The following is a 13,103-nucleotide window of genomic DNA, read 5'->3' as shown; positions in this document are numbered from 1 at the left end:
TAAGAGCAGATATTCTGTGCCTTTAAAAGAATATAGACATCTATAAGTCTGTAACACCTCTGTATAAGTTACATTATCAAATAGTCTCCTTCCAGTTTACTGGGAATATACCCAAAGAGAATGGTGGATGTAAAGAGTAAAATGTCAGAGGGCACTGTTTTCTTTGAAGCATGAGACGCTGCCTTACGGCAGGCCTGGGTGAGGTACATGGGAGGATCTGGGCGACCAGGGGCCGCATGCATAGAGTGGGCATAGAATGAGATGCGTATAGCTGGGCGGGCTCTGGAAGGTAAGGTGGGCAGGAGCCAAAAGCAGATACTAATCGCTAACATCTCTTGAACATGTAGTGTGTTCTAGGAACTCACATGTGCATTAGCTCATTTACCCCTGGAGCGCTCTTGTGAAATAGGTGTTATTATCACGGGCTTCCTTTTATTGATGAGGTTCCCGAGGCATAGAGAAGTTAAATAATCTGCTCAAGGTCACAACTAAAATGTACCAGAGCCAGGATCTGAAAACAGTACCACCCCAGTGCCCATACTCTCTCTCTCTCTGTCTCTCGCTCTCTCTCTTTTTTTTTTTTTTGGCAAAGTTCACAAATGTAAGGCTGTGAAATGTACAGAAAATATGTATGACTCTTAAGATTCTATTTGAGGTTTTCTCATCATACAGCAATGATGATTCTTTACACTGCACGTCTCTTTACTCTCTACAAAGTACTTCCACATATATTCATCTTGTGGGATGGGCTGGAGGTGGGGAGGGTCTGCAGACTGGCTAGTCAGGGCCTTTGAGTGCTGCTGTATAAGAGGGAACATCTTGACTAGGGGAGAACTGACCGTCTGGAGTGACTGTTACCTCTGTCCTATAAAATTTTAGGCAGGGCTTCCACACCTTCTCTTCAAGCCTTATTCTCTGCTACTCTTCCTGGGATTCATTGGGGCCACAGAGCATGGGGTTCTCTTCAGAATAAAGGGACCCCAACTGGTTAGCAGCCAATAAGACTTGGGTGAATTTTGGGGTAATAGATTAAGTTTTCTTTTTCTGAAGTCATGGCCTGATAATTATGGGCACAAACCTAAATTTCATTGGGTCAGTTTGGGGTGGTGGTGATGAAGAGGGGCAGAAAGGACCTGGACTCTGTGGTTTTACAGGTCTGGCTTTAGTCCTTCCTTGTTCATTCAGTCACTCATTTATTCATTCAAAAATGTTTTGAGTGGTCATTCTGGCCTGGTCCTGTGTTGATTTGTGAAGGAGACAGTGCAGGGAGAGGAAACCATCCCTGGCATCGAGGCATTCCCAAGCCCATTGGGGAGAGAAGACTCCCACTAGAGGAGTTTAGCACCTAACCCAAAGGCCTCCTTCTCTCCGAAGCTTCTGGGCTCTTGCATTTACATGGCTCTCCCTCCTTTCTGGGACCAAACAACATTTCTGTTCTCTTACGCTCCTTGACATTGTTCTTTTCTTGAGTTTTCCTTGTGTTTCGCATCTGGACCATGGCAGACCCTGCTGTGATTTCCATCTTCTGTTCCATCTTCTCTCCAGTGGGACTTTTCAAAACTCATTGTCAAGGGGAGTCACCTGGGGAACTTGTTAAACTATATATTTGGATCAGTAAGTCTTGTGTGGAGCCTGGGAGCCTCCATTTCTAACAAGTTCCCAGCTTCTACAGTATTAGACACGGACCGAACCTTTCAAGCCAACTTGTTGATTTACTGAACTGGCTAATGGCCGTGTCACTTCTTTTCTCTGGCTCTCTTTTTCCCATAAGCCAGATGAGGAAATTTTTTGAAGCTTGACAAATGCCCAGTTTCAGTACCACCATTTCTCTCTCCTGTTTCTTGGCTGGCAGTGATCACGGAAGATGGTATTTTTCCCCCACACGTCCTGTTGAGAATTTTCTCTATATAGTGTCCTAGAGAATGACTTCTGGTCCAACAAAGTTGGCTTGAGGATGAATCCCATTCACAACCCTGGATGAGATGTGCCTTAAGGTCTTTTCTAATGGAATGATTTGGGGTGTGTGGGGAAGCTGTCCTGGGGACCACACACAGATGCCTCAGGATCTGGTGCCCACGCTGAGAGATGAAGGCATTGCTGCCTCTGGAGTCTCTCATCCTACAAAAGCCCCCCAGCGCAGGTCTGGGAAGTGAGAGGAGGGGCAGGAAGACAGAGAACAGGTGCTGGAAGGGTATGATTAAGTTGGTGGTTCTCAACCATGACTGCACATTAGAATCACTAGAAAGCTTGAACCAATAGCGATGCCTGGAGCGACTCCTAGATACTCCATTTAATCGGTCTGGGATGTGACCTGGGCAGCAACATGGAAAAGTCTCCCAGATGAATCTAATGTGCAGTCAGAGCTGAGAACCGCTGATGAAGCCCACGTGGTGGAGCTCAGCAAGTGGCAAGAGCTTGAGGAGCTGGGTTCAACCTTCCATCGTGGCCTCGAGAGAAGGAGAGCCCTGACCTCCTTCCCCCAACTGGCCATTTTCAGGGCTGCGCTAAGATAAGCTCTTGGAAGTAGCTTTGGTTCAAGGGCTTTTCTGGTTAGAACGGACCCCATCTCAGAGGCCAAGTCAAAGGTAAAGGATTGGAGGAAAAAGCAGCAACTCCTAGTTTTTGTTTTTTTGTTTTTTTGCTTCAAATGCATCCATCCTCCAGAAAACAAGGTAAGGGAATCCCTTCTGAGATGATTCTCTCTTGGCGGGATGTCGTTATTATTGGCCCTGTTGATCTAGATTGGCCTTTCTTGTTGCTGTGTGTTGTGAGGGGACCTCTTCTTCCTGGCTGGGGCTTGGCGCTGGGAGGGAGTTTTATTCCCATCCCCCTCACCTCCAGGCTGCCCTTCTCCTCTCATTTTCCTCCGTGATATGCATGTCCATCTCCTCCCCCCGCAGTCCTGCAGAGCTCAGCTATTTGTTCAAGTGCAAGGACTGGATTAGACTGACTCCGACTAAGGTGTAGGGGACTGAGCTCTGCCCATACCCCAGCCCTTGAATTTGAAAAGAGGATGCTTGCTGTCCTAGAATACCTTTAGTTTCTAGAATTCTAGGCAATAGATGAAGAAAGCTGAAGCACTTTCCCCATCACCATGGGGGAGATTGGCTGGGCTTTTTAGAGGGGAAGGGATAGTGTCCCATGCTCTTCCCTGTCTCCTCTAATGGTGAGAACAAGGCATTGTTTGGAATGAGCCAGACACCTGAAGAAGAGCAGTGCCTCTTCCGTCTTAAAAAAAAAAAAAAAAAAAAAAAAAGACAAAAGGGGGTCTGCTTTAGGCCGTTTCAGCATTGTTCTAATTATAGTGTCCATTTGTAACCAAGACTTTGGCCTTCCAAGAAGGCTTGATTACGACATTCATAATTCATTGGCAGTCAGTCTATTACCGATTCAATGATTTCTCCAGCCAGGGAGAGAATTTTGATCCTTTAAAAACTGATTTTTCACATTAGAATAGCAAAAGCAATTAGTTTTATTTTTAGCTTGGTTAAGCAAGAGCTGTAATGAAGCTGAAAGAAGGTTTATTCCCTTCTTTCTTTCTTCTGTTATTTCCCCTGAGCTACTTTGGGAGAATTCAACCCAGAAGTTTGCCCCCTGCTGCTGCAGGGTCTTTGCGGGATGCCTCTGGCTGCTTTAGAAAACCTGCAGATGACGAGTTTGTGAAGGTGGGGGGTGGCTTCTAGACTTTGGTATGTAGCCCTGTATTTCCTGAGGCCTAGACCCCACCTCCCCTCGTTGTGAAGGTGGGGGGTGGAAATGTGTGTAGGGGTGCGCTTGGCAGCCTTAGTCCCTAAACCCCACGTCTTATCTGGAGTTGGTGGCATGAACAGCTGAGAATAATAGTACTTGGCATTCAGGGCCCTTGTTCCAACAGGATGAGCTCAACTTACCACTCCCGGCTTGACTCCCCCGGCTCCCCTGCACTGGCAAAAATGGTTTACACGTGGACTGCAAGTAGGACCACACACATTTCTAACTCCGTTCCTTGACCCCTGCCCTTGCCCTTCCTTACACCCTGGAGATTCCTTTCCTCTGAATTCGTGGGGGCCAGCTCTACCTGTCAGTGTAAATTCCTAGCCGGGGGTGGTCAGATGCTGCCGAGGACCACTAGGCGATCTGGCCAGACTTTTTACCCACTCAGCCACCTACAGGGCCCAGGGAGGTGGCTTAAAAGAGGAAAGCTGATGGTAGTGAGAAGTGTGGTGACCTGCAAAGGCCAGACTCGGTCTAAAGGACGCAAACCACTCTTCAGTCTTATGGAAGACTATTTTCAGGTTGAGCTTCTGCTCTGGTGTTATCAGATTTTCTATTTTTTAAGAGCAGCTGAAAATCCAGATTTTAAAATGTAAGATCTCCTTATTTTAAAATGCTCAACGAATTCAATTTTCTTTAAAACCCTGTGTGGGCCCCAAACCCACATCTGGGAGCCACCATTTTTGTTTCCTCAGCTTTGAGAGCATACCCCACAGATCCCAGGTCAAAACCTCTGTGTTTAAAGCATCTTTGAGCTCCTGCTGCCTCTGGTAATCCTGATAGATGGGGTGGAAGAGCCAGCCCTACACGCACCAGGTTCAGAGCCATAGGGGCTCCACAGTCACACAGGGACCTGAGGGCAGAGCCAGCATTAACTGGTGGCCTTCAGGGCAGAATCCCCTCTGCTGGTACCACACAAACCCGTGCTGATGTCGTCTGATGTGTGGTGTCAATTTTTGTAACATCTTTACTGTTTCCCAATTTTAATGAAAAATGAGGAAAACACTTCCCTGGAATGGATTAGATAAAAAAAGAAGACTTTGCTCCTGGGAAAGGCACTATTGAAATTTAGCACTGAAGAGGCACTACAGAGTCCCTACTGTGGGCCAGAGACTGGGGAAGCCACAGGGCAGAGTGAGCCACCCAGACCTGGTTCCTGCTGCTGGTAGGCAGGCTTCCAGGCACAGGACTCGGCCACACTCCTCACTGCATGTCTCCCAGCCCTTAGCCCATAATAGGGACTTAGCAAATTGAACTAAAGACAGGGCAACCCAAGTCAGACACAAAATGGAGGAGAGGCAAAACAAAGCTTCAAACTAAGCTAGTCAAACTGTTTCATCTCGATTCGGGGATTTTATTTCTCATGAATCTGATCTTGTATGTCATGGCATTATTTTCTCTTGGTGAGAAGTAGTCTCTTGTGAAGGACTAGTACCTCGAACTGATATGGAATAATACACCATTATTCAAAGTGATATTGCCTGAAAAACCTGAGATGGGGCTGGGGGAGGGGGGCAGTAATGGCAGACAGCAGGCAAAAATCCATGGTTAGTAACATTGCTTCTGAATCCTCCCCTCCTTTTCCCTCTTCTTAACTTATCCTGACCCCAGCCCCTAAGCTATTCCCAGGAAAAATGGAGCATTGCTGTGTGTCTCCCACCTGTAGGCCCTGAAAAATGGCCTGCCATTCTCAGGGAGAGAGTATACAAATTGGACTCCAGTGGAAGCCAGCTCGAAGTGTTGGATGAGCCTCTGACAGAGGACATGAATCTTGGCCCCAGGTGCCGGTGAAGGATGGCGGTGCTGACAAGTGTACCTCAAACACCTCCTTTCGGGGGGAGCCGTCACTCACCCCTCTGAACTCTCGCAGCTCATGCTAATGAGGACCCAGCTCCTGTACCATCCCGGCCTGAAAGCTGGGGTGGGGAGGGGGCCCGGCCTCTTGGCAGACCTAGAAAGGGCAGCCCTTGTGGAACTGTGAAGGAGACAGCACCTCGCTCTACCGCTCCTACTTTCTAGGCGGTCTCTCCACCTGTAGGGGCCTTTTTCATCTCTGCCTCTGCTTCACCTTCTCATTTGTCCTTCCTCGGTGTGGACTCCCCTCTCAAATGGCTAAGCGAATGCTATTAAGGATTGTGTGTGTTATTCAGTCCTGTTGGTGGCTTTGCTGTTCACACGGAGATCCCAGGCACAGGACAAATACTTAACCTTAGGAACAAATGGCTGATTGTCGCATTTCAGGGAGGTGCTAGGATGCTCTTGAGAGCCCTGGTGAAAACAGGGGCTCCCTTTTTACCAACAGGTGGCCCTGTCAGCTGCGGGGCAACTGAACCCCCACGGTGACTGTGGTGACGACACGGTGACGGCAGACGAACATCTGTGACGTGCTTGCCACATGCCAGGTGCTATTAAGAGCTTCACATCCACGAGCGCACTCACTCCTTCTGTCAGCTCCACGGTGGGCACTATAATTATTCAGAAACAAAGAAACCAGGGCTCGGAGAGTTTAAAAAAACTCGCCCCTGTAGCTAAGAAGCCTTACTGGGAGATTCTCCAGAAATCCTGCCTTTCCATAATAAAAATGTGGAGGCTTAGTCTGCTCAAATGCCACTTCCTTTGTGAGGCGTTCCCCAAATCCCACGCGATCCCCGGTGACGTGGAGTTTAAGAGCGAGGGACTTAAGACTTGAGTTTGCATCCCGTCTTTGACATGTAGAAGCTGTGTGATCTAAGGCAAATGACTTAACTTCTCTGCTTCCCACCGGATCCAGTGGGATCAAGCGGACCAGCTGGTTGTGAGGGGTAGATGGGAGGGTGCAGGCAGAGCTGGGGCGCAGTGCCACACCTGCCTCTGTTACAGGGCACGCGCCAGGCGGCCTCCCTCCCCCCCAAATGTTTCATGCATGCGTTTGTCTTCCTCGTAAGACTGAGTATCTGGGGGCAAATTCCATGTGTTACTCAGCTTTGGAAAATATTTCCCGTGGATCTTCGGAGAGAGCGCATCGAGTCGGTGACTAGAATTGGGATAATAAGAGCCACTAACACTAATGCCTACCTCACGCTGCGCTCAGCTCGGTGCTTCCGGCCACCCGGCTAAGTAGGTACCATCGTGCTGCTTCTGCAAGTGAGGGGATTGTGGTGTGGGCCGGTTAAGTCATTTACTTAGGATCCCACTGCTGGCAGGGGAAGGAGTCCGGGTGGACTCGGGGTCGGGACCCCTAGTCTCTGCTCTTAGTCCCCCTGCCGGCGGGCGAGCCACTTCCCGCACATCACTCAGCTCATTTAGCAGCTGGGGCCGAGCGCTGGGGACTGCCAGCCCCGCGCTCCTGGCTGGAGGTGTGCCCTGTCATATGACGCTGTGATTAATTGGGAGAGAAGCTGTAGGAGGTTGACATTTCCCAGCCTCATCTGTGTTTCCTGCCCACACACCGGGCCCTGAATGTCAAAGCCCCCCACGCTACTATGCTGGAGGGGAGGAGGGAAGCCCACTCACTATTATTAAGCAATTAAAAATACGGGCTAAGCAGATGTGGGACAGCCACGCTTCCCTGGTATGTTGGGCAACAAGGTAGCTGGCTGTATGTCACTCACGCGGAGAGACGCTGAAGGGACTGAATGAAAAATGGCTCCTCTCAGCATTCAGGGCAGGTGGCTCCGAGCATCTCACTCATCACCTTGCCAGCTCAGCGACCCGAACAGCCTGGACACGATGAGGAGTGGGGGCTAAAGGGTGTACTCAGTGGCCTCTGAAATCCATGGCTATATCATTATATGCACAAAAGTGAGGTGGAGTCTAAAATCTTTCTCTGGATCCTTGGGTCTGTTCCCAAAATGAATGTGCTCCTCATTCCACTTCCCTACAATTGTCCAGACCTCAGAAGTCAAGTTCATGTCAGGTTGGACCCAAATCATTCCTATTTTTCATTTCCACCTATAAAGATGAGTCCAGGATTTAATCTATTACAGGAAGAAATAGGGACAGGAGCTGTTGGTGCTATGGTCTGAATGCTTCAGAATTCATAAATGGAAATCCTGACTCCAAGCTGATAGTATTAGGAGGTGTGGGTCTTCGTGAACTGATTAGGTCAGGAGTGCAGAGCCTCATGAATGGGATTAGTACCCTTGTAAGAAATGCCTGCGAGGGGCGCCTGGGTGGCTCAGTCGTTAAGCATCTGCCTTCTGCTCAGGGCGTGATCCCAGAGTCCTGGGATCGAGCCCCACATCAGGCTCCTCCGCTGGGAGCCTGCTTCTTCCTCTCCCACTCCGCCTGCCTGTGTTCCCTCTCTCGCTGGTTGTCTCTCTCTCTGTCAAATAAATAAATAAAATATTTAAAAAAGAAATGCCTGCAAAAGCTCCCACCAGGAGCAACCACTTTTAAAAATCTTTTATTTTGAATTAATTTTACACTTACGGAAATAGTTGCAAAATAGTCCAGTTTCCCCGTACCCTTCTCTGAACATCCCCTCATGTTAACAACGTCCATAGCCATAGAGCAATTATCAAGATGAGGAAATTAACCTTGGTCCAATCTATTAACTAAACTACAGGCTCTGGATGGTCTTCTACTTCTGTCCCTTGTCTATCCCAGGACCTTTTACAGCATCCCACATGGCATTTAGTTGCTATTTCTCTTTCATCTTCTGCAGCTTCTAACAATTCCTTAGTCTGTCCTTGCCTTTTATGACCTTGACCCTTTCAAAGAGTATAGCACTGAGGGCACAGCTTCACTTCCATGGAAAAACACCACTTCTATGGTATTTTTGCCCAAAATATATAACCTCAGTCCAATCAAGAGAAAACATCAGACAAACCCAAGTTGAGGGGCGTTTAACAAAATAGCTGGTCAACTGATACTTTTTTGAAATAAACTTGAGCCTCTGCTTTTATACTCTGTTGATCTCAAAATAGGTTTGGGGACATTGCTCACTGGGGTAGAAAAATAGGACACTCGGTTGGAGTTTTAACATGCAACCTTGTGAGGGAGCAGTGGATCTTCTCTTGGGTGATGGAGATCATCCTGGAGAAGTGGTTGGAGCCATGGATTCTGGTCTCAGCTCTCCCCTGACAGTCAGATGCCTCCCAGATGTCTTTATATGAAATGGTGATAAAGTACAGCCTTAGAATCCAATGAGGTCATGTGGAGGGGCTTTTTGATTCTCAAGGGACAATGCGAGCTTGAGCTTTCTCAGCCAGCCAACTTCCCCACCTTCCTTGTTAGCTGTAGTGTTTGAGGGAAACCAGGGAGGAGAGAAGAGGAAATGTTCCAGATGTCTATATCCCCCAACTTTTTCTAGAGGACTGTAACCTTTGTAAGAGGAGATGTAGCATTTCTTTCGACGAATATTTTTGATCATCCACTGTGTGCCAGGCAGGTATGCTAGGTGCTGGGTGTATGGCCCTGAACAAAGCAGATCGAAATCTCTGCCCCGTGCAGGTAACATGCTAGTGGGGGAGGCAGACAGTAAGCCCAATGAATAAGTAAATATTAGATGGTGATGAAAATCCGTCTTTGAATTGGTGAAAGTTGAAATACTTTTGGATAAAATCCACGCTGGGAGGCTAACAAATGGGAATGGTTATAAAATAACAGATAGCTTCTATTAGGGGTGGGAGAATGGGTGTTGCCAAATGTCTCACCCACTTAAGCTTTCTCACTTCAAGTTTCAAATCAAACTCTTACTTTGTGTAATTAGACAATCCATGTAGCAGTGGAAGTGTCAGTCCTCTGACCTGGGAAAATGCCTCCTGCTCATTCCCTCTTGGCCCCCAGCATCTCGGGAGAGAAGATGAAGGAATAAAAGCACCAGGAGGAATTCATCCTTGGAATACTAATACCGGCATAATCACTGAGAGACGGATTGCACGCTTCATTCGGGGATATTCGAATGAGCATGAAGAAAACGGTGGAAAGATACATCCCAGACTGTCAATCCTGTTAATATCAGAAACCTGGTGTTTTTGAAGAGTGCAGGGTGGCAGTGCTGGGGGGTGAGGTGGGCAGGTGGCAGGAATACTCAGTATCCTTCTCTGTTTGGCTTGTAGTAACAAGTGAGTACTGCTTTTATAGTTGAAAAGAGAAAAATCTAACGGAGCATTTTAACAGACAAATAAACAGGGTGAATGAAAGGTTAGAAAGATCTTATGAGACTTCTGAGTCTCTGAGTTTATAGCTTTTCTTCAAATTATTCCTTCATCCAAGCAGACACTGTTCATGGTCTGTGTGTGCCTGCCGGTGCTAGAGGTCGCGGGGATGAGGGCCCGTAAAGATGAATGCACTCGATTTCTACTTTCGGTAGCTTTGTTTTTTAATACACTGTTTTTTTATTGGTTTACCTGATTTATTTCCTCTTTAATTGAGGTGAAATTCACATCACATAAAATTAGCATTTTAAAGTGAGTAATTCAGCGACATTAAGGACATTTACAATAGCGTGCAACCACCACCTCCAAAACATTTCCGTCATCCCCCAAAGAAGGCAGTTACCTCCCATTTTCTTCTCCCCTCTGGCAGAAGCCCCTGGCAGCCACCAATCGACTTTCTGTTTCTGTGGATTTATCACCTCTTCTGACTATTTCACATAAATGAAATTTATACAATATTATCTTCTGTGTCTGGCTTCTTTCATTTAGTGTATTTTCAAGGTTCTTCCTGGTTGTAGCATGTGTCAGGGCTCCATTCCTTTATTTGGAATTCCTAATTTTCCAATATATATATATTCATTCATTTAATCCACTCATCTGTGGAAGAACATTTGGGGTTCCACCTTTTGGATATTGTGCTGCTATGAACATGTATGTCCATATATTTGTTTCAGTACCTGTTTTCAATTATTTTGGGTATCTACCTAGGATGGAATTGCTGGTAAATACTGTAGCTATATTTAGTGGTTTGAGGAACCACAGCAGCTGGATATTTTACATTTCTGTCAGCAATGTATGAAGGTTCCAGTTTCTCCACATCTTCACCAGCACTTGTAATTTTTTTAAATAGTCATCCTAAGTGGATATGAAGTAGTATCTCTTTGTGGTTTTTATTTGTATTTCTTTAAAGACTAATGACGTTGCTCACCCTTTCATATGCTTCTTGGCCATTTGTACATCTTTAGAGAAATGTCTGTTCATGTCCTTTGCCCATTTTTATTTATTTTTTATTTTGGAAGATTTTGTTTATTTGAGATAGAGAGTGAGAGAGGCAGGCAAAAGGAGAAGCAGGCTCCCTGGGGAGCCCAACGCGGGGCTCAATCCCAGGACCCTGGGATCACAACATGAGCCAAAGGCAGACACTTAACCGACTGAGCCACCCATGTGCCCCATCTGCCTGTTTTTAAATCGGGTTGTTCATCTTTCTTTTATGGAGCTCAACAGTTCTTTTTCTTTTCTGGCCACCACACTGCTATCAGATACATGATGTGCAAATATTTTTTCCCCACCATTCAGCTTGTCTTTATACTATCTTGACGATGTTCTTTGAAGTAAAAAGATCTTTAATTTTGATGAAGTCTGATCTATTTTTTCTTTGGTTGATTGTGCTCTTGTTGTCATCATTAAGAATCCATTTCTCAATCCAAGGTCATGAAGATTTGCTTCTAAGTTTTCTTCTAAGAGTTTTATGCTTCCGGCTAAGTTTATTTTTCTTCATTCTTGTTTTCCCCTGTTTCTTTAGACTGAATAATTTCAATGGACTTATCTTTAAGATCACTAATTTTTCCTTTTTCCTGCTAAAATATGCTGTTGAAACCCTCCAGTAAGTTTTTCATTTGCTAGATTTTTTAGCTCCAGAATTTGCTTGGTTCTTTTTTATAACTCCTATCTCTTTATGGATATTCTCTACTTATTCATACATTATTCTCCTGGTTTCCTTTAGCTCTTTGAACGTATTTAAAACCGTTTATTTAAAGTCTTTGTCTAGTAAGTCCAATGTCTATGCTTCCTCAGGGACAGTGTCTGTTAATGTTGTGTGTGTATGTGTGTGTGTGAATGGAGCATGCTTCTTTCTTTTTTTTTCCTAAATTTTTGTTGAAAAATGGACACTGAGCATTATAATGTGGTAACTCTGTACATCATGTTCATCTTCAGACTTTATTTTTATTGCTTGCTGTAGACTTTAGCTATTTGCTTAGAAATTTTTCTTTCTTTTTTTTTTTTTTTAAAGATTTTATTTATTTATTTGACAGAGATAGAGATAGCCAGCGAGAGAGGGAACACAAGCAGGGGGAGTGGGAGAGGAAGAAGCAGGCTCCCAGTGTAGGAGCCTGATGTGGGGCTCAATCGCAGAACGCCAGGATCACGCCCTGAGCTGAAGGCGGACACTTAACGACTGAGCCACCCAGGCGCCCCTGCTTAGAAATTTTTCTAAACTATTTTTACATTCTTTATTGTATGGTCTCTGGAGTTTCTATTCCTTTTGAGTTCAGCTAGTGTTTTGACAAAGTTTTTCCTGGATTCTAGGAGCCAAAGGAAAGGGAGTGGAAGGAGGGAGAGAGGGGTGGGAGGGAGAGAGAGAGAGGAAAAAGGAAAAAGCCCTTAAAGGATCACATATTAAAAATGTGCCCCAGTCTGTGGAGATTTGCTCTGTACAGGAGTAGTCCTTCAATGCTCAATTAGACCATTAAAAAATTTGCCTTAGCCCTCCTTTCCTACCTGCACTGAGCTTGAGGTCAGCCACAGGTGAAAGTGTAAGGTCTTCTCAGGTCTCTTCTGGGCGTGCATTTACCCTGAGCTTATATACGCACGGCTTTCTTAAATCTCCAGTAGACAAGGGGACTTTTGAATGCCCCAGTTTCTCAAAGAGACTTCCTCCCTGCTTTAGTTCCCTGGCTTTAGCTCATTGTCGCATGCCTCAACTATAACCTTTTGCCTTAGGTGGCTTCAGGTTTTTTCCTTTGCTTCACAGTAGCTCTAAGGAATGCCCACTGCCTTTTCCGCCCCGAGTGGGTTCCGTGTTAGGCCAGCCAGGGACACGCGGCTCGCAGCAGCCGCTGTGTTTGAACAGACAGACACAGCTGCATGTGAACAAACCCTGCTCCCCTCCCTCGGAACCAGGGACCCCTGTGGGTAACACAGGCTAATGTCTTCAAGACCACTGTCAAGTTGGAAAGGGGCTGGGTCAAAGGGTGACTAAACAGTCACAAAGCTTTCTTGTCATTTTAAAGTTGCCTTTTTATTGCTTCAGAATTCACTTGATTGCTATAAACTTTGGCTGGTTTTCCAAAGTTTTGACAAAGTTGATTCTGACAGCCTTTCCTTGGTGTGTGTGTGTGTGTGTGTGTGTGTGTGTTTATTTATTTATTTATTTATTTATTTATTTATTTATTTATTTATTTATTATTTCTGTGGAAAGATGGGCTCTTA

At 45.9% G+C, this 13,103-nt stretch overlaps 1 long non-coding RNA gene across 1 annotated transcript in view; it reads left to right on the top strand.

Annotated features, from left to right (window-relative positions):
• LOC130543009 (uncharacterized) overlaps window positions 1–11,172 on the top strand; it is a 62,970-nt gene extending 51,798 nt beyond the window's left edge. The window contains exon 4 of the long non-coding RNA XR_008957985.1: window positions 9,446–11,172. This is a non-coding gene — a long non-coding RNA (uncharacterized LOC130543009). The remainder of the gene's footprint in view (window positions 1–9,445) is intronic.
• Window positions 11,173–13,103: the final 1,931 nt, after the last annotated feature.

This window comes from Ursus arctos, unplaced genomic scaffold, assembly GCF_023065955.2.
Source record: "Ursus arctos isolate Adak ecotype North America unplaced genomic scaffold, UrsArc2.0 scaffold_7, whole genome shotgun sequence".
Classification (NCBI taxonomy): Eukaryota; Metazoa; Chordata; class Mammalia; order Carnivora; family Ursidae; genus Ursus; species Ursus arctos.
Note: the sequence above shows the minus strand (reverse complement) of the source record. Positions and strands in the feature narration are given on the sequence as shown.